Source organism: Desmodus rotundus, chromosome 9, assembly GCF_022682495.2.
Source record: "Desmodus rotundus isolate HL8 chromosome 9, HLdesRot8A.1, whole genome shotgun sequence".
Classification (NCBI taxonomy): domain Eukaryota; kingdom Metazoa; phylum Chordata; class Mammalia; order Chiroptera; family Phyllostomidae; genus Desmodus; species Desmodus rotundus.
In genome coordinates, this window is record NC_071395.1 from 15,192,206 (window position 1) to 15,204,137 (window position 11,932).

Below are 11,932 nucleotides of genomic sequence, written 5' to 3' on the forward strand. Positions count from 1 at the left end.
GCTTTAGTCTCATCCTCTGTAAAGCGGGAGAATATAATCACGCTCTCGCAGGTTGTGTGACAGTGTGATGCGCGCTTAATACTCGGCACCGACCAGGCACACAGTAAGCACTTAATAGTGGCAGGACTGCAGTGATACTGACTGAGAGAGCTTCATAGGTACAGGCCAAGTGAGCTTCTACTAAACAGAGGTGGTAGAGTTCTCATATCTTTGGTGCACGGGAGATGGTTTGAAACCCAGTAAGAATCCCACAACAGTGCTAAGCATTATGCAACGGTAAAGAAAAATGCAAGGAGCTCCAGAAAAGCAACCAACCAACCAAACAAACAAACGAACGGTGCCCAATGTGCAGCATAGCAAATGGTAATAAAACATAAATCTTACCCACTTATCCCTGATGCTTCCAACAAGAGCCCCGTCTGTGGCTTCTTGACGGAAGAATCTTGGTGTTAACTATATTGCAAGTTTCATTCTATTTACTAAGTGATTGTGCTTTTCAGCGTGCTTATAAAGGTGGATTTTTAAATTTACATTCCTCCCCTAAGACACCTCTAGTTCACAGGCCAGCTGCTCATTAGGACATCAGCCCTGTGATCTCCAGTATTAAAGGAATCTCTTTGTTCCTGGTTCCATGCTGGGTTACTCTACCTCGGATGGTTGCCACACCTGGCCCCAGACCTGGATGGACGCCTGGCAGCCGTCTTGGGGTGCTGCTGAACCCCCAGGACTCACGCTCTTCTCCAGTTCTCACTTCCACACACACTGGCCGTCCTCTGCAGAAAGGACACCCACAGGAAAATCTCAGCCGGCCTGTGCCTTTGTGGCAACCTTAGCTGTTGTCTATCTGGGTGATTCCACATCCTGGATTCTTGTTTATCCCTTTGTAGGCGAGGATTTCCTTTGTTGAGTAATTTTCTCCCCGCCGGTTGGGATAGGGAAAGCTCCTATCTCCTTCAGGAGGTGTCTGATGTCTGACTGGGTGGCCTGGCAGCCACTCCGCCCTGGGCGTCTGCCTAAATACACAGCAGCTTCTACCATCGCCAGTCACCGTATATTAATAACACAATTGTATCTAGTAAAAGCCATTAACTCACATCCCTACCAATTTTCCTACACCACCCCTGCACTTGCCTAAATACATTTAGAAACTTCAATTAGCATAGGTCCTTTTGAGAGGAAGGAGACGAGAAAAGTCAATTTACCCTTTATAGGATATATAATTCTACTTCAGCATAAGGCATTAAGTGTAACACCACTAAGAAATGTCTCTGAAGCTAATCCCCGTACTACAGTAAAACGCTTTAAAATTTGGGTCATCTCTCCTCGGCCATAAAAAAGGAAGGACCCAGAGGGTATTACACTAAGTGAAAAAAATCAGTCAGAGAAGGACAAATGCCATATGATTTCACTTACATGTGCAATTTAAAGAACAGTATAAATGAGCACACAAAACAGAAACAGATTCACAGACACACACACACACACACACACAGAACAAGCTGACGGTTGCCAGAAGGGGGTGGGGCTGGGGGACTGGGTGCAAGAGGTGGAGGGATTAGGAAGCGTAGATGGGCAGTTATGACGCAATCATAGGGATGTGAAGTACGGCACAGGGAATAGTCAGTAATGTTGTAACTGTGTGTGGGGCCCGGTGGGGACTGGAAACATCGGGAGGAGCACTTCGCACAGTATAGGGTTGTCTAACCACCGTGCTGTACACCTGAAACCAGTACAAAATAACACCGAATGTAAACTGGAATTGAAAAGCAAAATAAAAAAATACCAATCCCAATGGTTCTGATCTATCTTTAAGTGGGTGGAGGGTTTCTCTCTCTCTATATATATATATTCCAGACTCTAGCTTCTGCCTTTCAGGAGCCTGGGAGCAAGACGGTGGAGGGAGACTTGGAGCCAGACACCTGCATCTGAAGCCTGGCCCCCGAATCCCCGCCCGATGATCTCTGTGATGTTCTCCAGAGCCCTGGAGGCCGGGCTTCCGCTCTGTGAAAGGGGGACGTTGTCTTCAGCTATGCTGTGAAGATCAGGAACCATTATGTAAAGTGCTACTTGTCATACCTGTCACCTGAGTCAGTGCCCAATAGACAGGAGTTTCAATTATGTTTGGTTAAGCTGGCAGGGTGATTTATTTTTTTAGTGTATATATGCCCAAAATTCACCATAACTGCCTTCAAATTCAAAAACATTAAAGCTCTATGGTATGAAAGTTATATATCAATAAAGCTGTAAAAAAAGAGTTTTAAAATTTAGAAAATGGAATCTGTCATATTCCCTTGGAAAATATGAAGTTTATTTTTAAACTGAAAAGTCTCAGTGCCTGTTCTGAAGGTGACCAATAGATATTGACTGATGGACTTCGCCTACAGTTTTTCTTGAGCACACTCTGTGGCCTCCCTTTAATCCAAACATTAATTACTACTTTTGTATCGTAGGGTTGTGATAATCATACTCTACTCACTGGAAAATGATTTTAAATTTTTGAAAAAGTACATCCTCATGCTTTGACAAATGACTACAATTAGTTCCAAAATTTTGGTTCATAAGCCCAAACCAGCATCGTCAATCATTAAATATGCCCATTAAAACGAATACACAAACCTCAGGGTTTGTCTGAATGGAGTGATGACTTGGGTGCCTCGCCCAGTGGTGAGGGGAGCCTGCCAGGCCCTCCCCTGCTGCCGCCTCTCTCCCGCACTCCCACTCTCGCAGGGTGACCTCCTCCCTTCTCCAATCCACGGGGTGAAGAGTGGATGAGGGGAGGCCAGGTAAAGCACCTTGGTGGTAACAGGTAAGTTATCCATCACTCTGGACCATATAACGCAGTGAAGCTTGGCATGATGAAATAAAATGTTCAGGTATTTGAACCCACGTGGGTGCGTGCATGGCCCCTAAACCCCCCTCGTGTTTCTCTGCCCTGACGAAAACCCCTGTGGCAATCCTTCACAGTCTGGCTGCTCCCGTCTCCTAGTGCATCCCCACACAGACAGGCCCCAAGCTCCAGTCCCACTGGAAAACTTGTCATCCTTACCCACGGTGGTTGCCCTCACACAGCCTCTGCCCGAGAGGTCGTTCCCCTGCTGCCTAGAAAATTCTAACTCATCATCAAAAATACCCGAAGCGTCACCTGTTCTGAGTAGCCTCCCGATGTCTGCCTCAGGTAGCGCTGGGTGCCCCTTTCAGTACGCTGCCGTAGCACTCTCCACATACCCCCACTTTAAGCCATAAACATTTCGGTCTAACTTTCTCGTTCTAGTCCTCCACTCAGCCTGCTGCTGTTCATCGCGGGACTGCATCTCATTTATCTTCGGATGCGCGGTACCACCTGCAGGCTTGGAGAGTAATAGGCACTCAGAAAAATGTCTGAATGAGAGACATTTGCATCTGAATGCAAAGTTACTCTTTCATTAGAAAACCTCTTTCATCAGAAAACCTAAAGCTTTCTAACTCTTCTTGCTGGACTACACTGATATCCCAGAAACTGCTATATTAAATAGCGTTTTGATTCTTTTAGGGTTGGACACGATTCACTGGTTTCACAGGGAAGGCTCAGTCTGAGTCGGAATGTGAGTTCCAAACTTCCTTTCCTGGCATTCGTAGGTCCTACCTCTTCAGAGTATCATTCAGTAAAAGCGCAGGAGATGCGAGGAGGCAGGGGACTATTTCCGAACATTAAACTCAACATGGGTCGTCGAGGGTGTCTGAGCCCATCACAGGACAAGGGGGTTTCTGCCCAGCCTAGTTCTTCACTAAGCTGAGGCAGCCTGGCAGACAGTCACAGAGGAGAGAGTGTGAGGGGTCAGGGAGACCCCATAGCTCAAGGGCCCTCAGGTGGTGCACGTGTGGGCTTTAGGGGCGGGGGGCTGAGCCCCTGAAATTGCACGGTAACTGTTGTGTGTACTGGGGTGTGTTTTCCCTGGGGGTGGATGGGCCCATAGCTTTTGCAAAATGCTCAAAGCCACCTGAGACCAATAAACGGTTAAGATGTAGCCCCGCACTCGGGTGATTGGCCAAGGCCTCCCAGCACCCCAGCGTCACAGCTGTGCCCAGCACCCAGTTCCCTGGACGGTTCCACTGCATGGCCACACCGCCATCCCATCAGAGAAGCCTGATGCTTCCGGCAGTTTCCTCAGAAAGACTTCTTAAACTGATGGCAGTATTCCACATGTCCTAAATTAAATACCATACCAAAGGGTCTCGCTTTAGAAGCAGGGGTAAGTAATATGCTTAATGCATTTGATCTCTGTCTTACACCAGGCTATATAACCACTACGATGAAATACTGTTTGATACTCTTCATTTTTATGTTCACATACACTTCGGAGACACTTGTAAATTTTGTTTGTACTACGGGTCAGAATGTAAATTTTATAATAAAATTCCTGAGCTGTGTTGGAGCTTTTAAAATTAGTTTCATAGGTCGTTCGTATCTAAAATTGTCGTGATTTGCTTTGTTTATAAATGAGCCAAGTTATCGAACTCTTTCAAAAGGACTACGTACTTTGTCGCTTTGTTTGCTCTCTCGGAAATGACTGAGTCCGCTGGAAAATTCTTGTTTCCACTCCATTTTCATGCTTTTCGAAAGCGAGGCATCTGGGCCCTTTGGTTGGGAGTCGGAAAAGGAAGTTGTATGTGTGTTTCCCATGGATTTCTGTTTCCTGTGGAATGTGTCCCTCTTCCTTGGGAATTGCTGACAAAGGTGGCAGTAACGGCCTGTGGCCGAGGATCGAGGCCCGTTCCCTTGGCTTTTACACAACCCCAAAGGGGAACAGGAGCTTATTCCAGGCCCCACAGGGAAAGCTTGGAATTATTGCTGAGAAGTCTCATTCAGAGTGCTCAGGGCGGGGCGGCAGGAGGGAGGACAAGCTCCCCCCAGTTGCTGAGGGGCTCAATGACACATGCCACCGCCATTAGGAGACTGCTCGCTTGGAGGTGTGGGGATGGAGAGAGGGACGGGGAGGAGGGGTGTCAGGGAAAGACCTGTCCTCCCCCTCTCGGATATCCTAAAAAAGACCAGGTGGTACAGAGTAGGAAAGGCCAGTAGTAGAATGATAGGAATGCTCTGTAAATGCGGAGGAATAAAGCATTAGCGTTACGTACGCAGGAGGGACAAGTGCACGTACCAGCACCTGCAGAACAGAGCCCAGCGGGGCCGCAGGGGCCGTGAAAGAGGCGGGAAAGCCCAGGCCAGGTGAAGAAAGCAACACCAGGCGGAGAGAAACAAGAGGGTAGCGCAGAGCTGCCAGCAGAAGGAGGGACAGGCAGACTGAGCGGAGCAGCCAGCTCTCTGCCCTCTGCCCTCTGCTCCCCTCTTCCTCCCTGACCCCTCCTGGGCTCCCACCCTGCACCTCCACCTGCAAAGATACCCGAGGTACCTGCCGCCCTGCTGTCTCCAAGCTCCTCTTGGAAGCGTGTTCCTCCAGCTTCTAATCATTCCTGTGCATGAGCACTTACTCAGCAAACGCTTATTGAGAAGGGCTTCTGGCAAGAGTCAGGATTTCATCTAGCCTGGGAGCAGGGCTGCCAGGAAATGGCAGTGAGGAAGAGAACCTGGAACAGCTCCAGCGAGAGCCTTAACCACCTGCGGTGTGTGGTTACATTCAAATAGTATTGGGTCACTGGCCAGATCGCCCCCTTTCCCCAGGTTCCTTCACATGGCGGACCAGTCGCCATTTCATCTGAACTGACTGTGTGAGTGGACAGAAGGCAGATGGCCCAAGACACCAGGCAGCTGGAGAAATGCCCTGTGATATGAGGGGTCAGTTGCTGTGTTATGACGTTATTCTTGACCTGTTCTCTTCTGTTCTTCCCCAATCTCCAGGCCAGCTGTGTGCACTGCCGTGCTGAACGTTGGCCCCCGAAGGCCAGCCTTGGGGGGCTTTGTTGAGAACACAGGCAGGAGACGGGTGGTGCTCCTGGACCCCACTGTAAATATGACCCCCGCAGCACTGTCTTCTGGCCAATGTTCATCTCTTACCTATCTCACAAGGCCCTTGTTTTTGTTTAAAACTTTGGTTTACAAGTACAGTTGTTTAAATTTTTTTTATAAAGGTAGCATGCACATGATTAATGAACAATCAGAGAGTACATAAGGTCTTCTAACAGCAAAGCTAAAGTCCTGGACCCTGCTCTCCCCTTTCTTAACTTGCTGCCCCCAGGCAACTGTTGCTGTATCTGTTGTTGCTTTTTGTTTTGGGGTGTTTTTTTCGTTGTCCTCTCCACAGCTCTGAATAACAAGCTTTTGCTTCTATTTCTTGATTTATCGATTTTAGACCTCGTTTATTGATTCCCTTCTGTGATGGAGGATTTAGCTAACTTATGTGGCTCCCACATCCCCTTCTTGCCTTTTCCCAGTGATTCTTGTTTCCATCAGTGTGCCCTCAACTTCTCCTGACCTTGTTACCCGAACCTGTCTTTGTACAATGTCAAAGTTGATGGCATTTACACGGTGTTCCTTAAACAGAGTCAAGTCTCCTGTGATTGGCTCACAGGTTGATTCTAAGTATTACAAGTGAATATAGAGCATCTACATGATCATAAATATGTAAATAGCATCCATGTAGAGCCAAGGGTTGAGCTCAGCTCACCCATCCTCCTCTGTAGTTCCAGTACACATCTGTGCCTCCCAGTGGAAGATGATTCTCGTCAAGTTCAAATGGATTCTCCTGTTGTGTGTTCTACAATGTAATCAATATAACATTTGATTTCAGTTTGCTTTTTATTTGGGACCATAACTTCCTGATAGTAGGATTTTTTCTTCTTGTACTTTCTGATTCCTTTTGCCTGCATGTAATGAGTTTTTTGATTTGTCAACTTGCTCAGCTAGAGTTCTGTTCCTAAGCTGTAATCTAGGTACTGCTGTAAAGGGATTTTGAAGATTTATTAATTAAGGTCCCTAACTGGCTGATTCTGAGTAAGGCAGATTAAAGTGGGTGGGCTGAAGTTTCCCTCGAAGTGAAAGAAGAAATTCCACCCGTGGATTACAGCTTTAGCCTGTGGATTCAAGCCTGCTGTGGTCGTTCCTTTCTGCTAGCCTCACCTGTGGGTTTCAGACTGGAAGAGTCAGCCCTCATAATCACGTGATCCAGTTCCTGTAATCGGTCAATCGCTCTCTCTCTCTATCCATCCATCTACCTATGCATCTTCTATCATCTCTAACTGGTTCTGATTTTCTCCTTCATCCTTCAACCTTCTGTTCCATTATCCCATCTTCAACTTTTACCAGTTGTCTTCATCATATATTGAGTCTTCTTTTTTTTTTTTCCTGGAGCCCTCCCTCACAGAGCTGTTCCCCTCCCCCTCCAATCCACAGAAGTCACTCTGGAGGCCTGAATGGACGCTTCCCTGGGCTTTTACCTCCACTGCTCTCACAGGTTGAACTTATGTTTCCTGGATTCTGTACGATCCTCTTCGTTGGTTTACGTCCTCATTTTCCTGAAGTGCAGCTAGAATTCACTTCCTTTAAGAAAAAAATGAAGGTTAACATTGAGAAAATGTTTCACATCTTGCTGTCACCCTTGATGGACAGTTTGGGTACAGAATTCCAGGTTGAATTTAATGTCCCCCAGGGACCTTGAAGGCACTGGTAGAGCTGCTCCTTGCTCTCTAGCATTGCTGCTGAGAGACTGAGGGCTATCTGATTGTCTGTCTTTCAAAGATGATGGATGCTTTTTTCCCACTGAAAGCTTTGGGATCTTTTCTTTGTTAGGAAGACCCGTATTGGACTTCCGACCTCCAGAATTGTATGATAAAAAATTTGTGTTGTTTTAAGCCACTAAATGTGCGGTAATTTGTTACAATAGGAAAGCAATACAGATATTTTTGTGTGAGATTTATTCATCTTTATCATCCATACCTTCAATTGAATGCTTTAATTCAGATATGTTTCAGTTTCCAAGAACTACTGGGTTTTTTATAAGATTCTATTCTTATTTTATGGTGTAGAGCTTATTGTTAACAAAAGCCCTCTTTGGTTAACAAAATGCAAGATCTGTTTTCTAAGTTCATAGAAATATCCTTAGAAATGGCCTAACTGATTTGACAAATTTAAAGGGGAAACTTATATGTGATCACTAAACCAAAATAGTTTTTACAAATTTTGCTAGCTCTCTTTCTCAAAGCATGTGATCTTTAATCCTTGATCAGTTTGTGTTTATTCTTATTCTTGATTAGAAATGCTTCTCGTTTCAAAACAGTAATATCTGTCAGTGAATTAATTGCCTATATATTTAAAAAAATAAAAATATACACTTCCATCGTTTAATTTAATTTCACAGTATCCCTGATTATATTCATAATTTTAATTCCTGCTTTGGAATAAACCCTCTCGTCTTCAGGAGCTTTGAGTTGGTGACCCAGCTGGTCCTCAGATTTAAGGGTGTTTGTTAGTTCACCAGAGGCGCGGTGCCCCTCCCCATGGACAGAGCGAGAACTCAGGTGCAGTTCAGCTGAACTCACAGGTAATGCTGCTCTCCTGTGGGTGCTACTGAGGCAGTGAGAGGAGATGCGACTGACGGGATCAGGGGAGTCTCCCTGGGGTCACTGAAAGAGGCTCAGGGAGAGAGGTGTCCCTTCCACCCGCACATTTTTTCCCCGCCTGGGACACAGTGTTCCTGCAGCAGTTTGTGGTCCTCAGCCCTTGGGGTTCCGGAGGGCTTTGCTAGAGGAACAGAATTACAAGTCAAGGTTCGGAGGCACGTGGAAACACTTAGGTAGCATCGACTGTGGGAAAGAGGGGTGTCCTCTTTGGACCTCAAGTCGAAAGCCAAATTCCTTATGTGGAAGAGGTTTTGTGCTTCCCCATTTTCTATATTTAATGTTGCTTTTCAGCTGCTGACTACCATTTATAGTCCACAGTGCACAGGGAAGCGGCCATCAATCCATAAATGAACACACGTGAGTGGCTGGCTGACAGGTGTGGCTAGAGATTAGAGTTGCTTTTCAGGATTCAGCTAAGAACTATATATACACACGTATCAGGCAAATATGTTAGCAACACACATAACCTTGATCAGCTGTGGCTACATCTAAGAGTCAAAATGCAGCTGGGGAGGGATTAGGAAGGGCTGATCAAAACCTTTTTTAAAAAGTTGCATTAAAGTGCAGCACAGAAGAGATAAAGTGAAGGCACCAATGAATTTCCTGAACCTACAAAGTCTATGCCAATTGTCCAGGACTGCATTTTAATATTATACCTGCAAATATGGAATTTTTAGCCATTAAAAATCACACTGTGGGTAAATATTTATTGGCACAGAAAGAAGTTTGTGGTAGACTGTTAAAATTAGATGAAAAAAAAAACCCAATGTGTGCTGAATGGTCTCTTTGTAATAAATAAATGTGTATATATTTGTAAGAAGAAGAGAGCTGAATTGATATCTAGAAGTTGTTAACAGTGGTTACCCCTAGGCAGTAGGATCATGGGTATTTTATTTTACTCTTTTGGCTGATCTGTGTCTTCCAGTATTTCTTCAATAAGATTGCATTAGTTTTCTAATAAAAAACAATACATGTTAAGGTGAACAAACTAACAAAAAGTGTTAAGATCATCTGATAGCAACTGAGCCACTGATAACCTGGAATGATCACATAAAATCATGGGTGAGAAGCACACCGATTCCAATGTGTGGGGTCCCCCCCCACCACCAAGCAATTCTCTGACGCCAGTGGATGTCCTATAATTTAACTCCATTCTGGCACTAACCTCGGGCTGGAATAAGATCCCACAGGTTAAGGGCTCAGTCCCTCAAAACTGTTTCTTACCCTCACCTGCCTGGTAAACTCTATTTTACTTTCTGTCTCTATGAAGCTGACTATTCTAGGTAATTCATATAAATGGAATCATACAATATTTGTCTTTTGTGTCAGGCTCATTTCACTTACCATAATGTTTTCCAGGTTCCCCCAAAACACAATAGTTTTAATAATTATTAATACTTCATATCAGTGAAAGGGATAACACTGTTTGTAATCTCTCGGCAAGGTTTCTGTAGCCTTCTAAGAGACAGACAGCTTGAGGCACAGGTTAGAGCCCACATCTGGTCAGCTTCTTTCCTTTACTCAATTTCTACTGAAATAGGAAGTCCTGATCATGATTACTGGCCATCGGAATTGGCAAAGTCGTTCAGGAATCTGTCCGATAATTCTAAATATATGGCTCAAACGTGTAACCACTTCTCTCTCAGCACTAAGTCCAGCACTAGAATAAAACGTGCCACAATACATGGACTGTTCTCTGTTTCAACCTCAGAGATGATGGTAAGTGGGGTCCTACCCCACTTTGATTTCATTTGGCTCTGCAAAGTGTTTCTCCCGTGTTGGGGATGGCATTTGGATTAATTTCTTCTGTTTATTCATTTTTTGGGATATGACATGTAAGTACGCTTCATACTGTCTTGGATTTCTCCAATGAATGAAAAACATCAGGTGTTAAAATCACACTTGTTGGTAAAGATATTTATACCATAGTTTGGTCTTCAGAAATTCTAATAGCCACCATATTTAGAATGATAAAATGTATACTCTGACCCGATAGAGGCTACTAAAATATAGAATATATCGCTGAAATATGCTACTTGAAAAACCTACTTTTCAAAAGAAGTTGGTGTTACTAGTATGGCGAAGAAATGCTTTTATCCCGTCCCTAATTTTCAAAGCTTGTTGAAACACGTTCACCTCAAGACACAGTTTACTTCTGTGTGGCCCAGGAGGCTTTTACTTACTGCCAATTTCTTCACAAAGCACGCTTAAAAGATAAACAGTCACACGTTGACCACGATTTGAATGTATTAACTACTTTCACCAAAATGTTCTGGGGATGAAACAATGCGTAAAGGGACAAGGATTTTTTCCAAGTAAGTAAACACTTCCTCATTGAATGCATTACTGCTGCTGGCCGTCTTTCCAGCCTACATCATGGCTCACAAAATAATTGCTAACTACATGAAAAATCTCCTCTGGCATGGGGCTGGAGCCGTGAACTAACCAATAAGCCACCGAGCGTTTCCCCTTCTTATATTCCTGCCGAGTGTGGACTGACACTCCGCACATCAGTGATTCCTTTCCCGTGTAAGCCAAACACCTGCTAGCACGCACTCGTGACAGACACTGCCCTTCTGTGTTACACCCCGTTAACGCTATATGATGTACAACAGTCCCCGTGGACTATGAGACTCCTAGTAGCTACAGTTTCTTCCTGAGCTTGCTAATTATTCATTAACCTTATGGCTGGATTTAAAAACTTCTAACAGGAATGTGACGTCTATTTGTGTGTGGGGGTGTACAGCTCGGAATAATGTCTCTTTAGTTTTGGTTTCTTCTCCACCTTTAAATGACAAAATTTATCAATTTCCTATTAGGAAGCATTATTTTGTGCTTGTTCAGGAAAAACTCAATTGGTTTATCAGAAAGGTCACGGTCCTTTGAAAGCAATGCAAAAGCTCCTGTGGCTTTTTGCCATTCCTTAACAAAGTTTCCTGAGAGACAATGCAATAGAAACTAGAGGCAAATTGATTGCTGTTCTGATAAAATCCAATTTTCACATATTCGTCAAGATCCACTTGGTCTCACACACGCAGCTTCACATCCGATATCCACACTGGACCCCGGCTCCCGGTTTACACTTAGTGTTGTTTTGTTACATTCGCAGGACCGTTTTCACCGCCCCTTTATACATAATCGCCTTTCAGCACCTGACTTAGTTCTGTGAATTGGCTATCATAATGCACAATAAAAATGTAAAATTAACAGATGTACATACCATTTCAATATATAAAATTTAATAGTCAAGGCAAAGTGCTCCAGTAACTGAATGTTAGCTGAGATGAACAACTTTTTAGGAATACAGCAATTTCTATAAAATACAATCAATTATTTTAAAAAGATTTTATTTATTTATTTTTAGAGAGAAAGGGAGGGA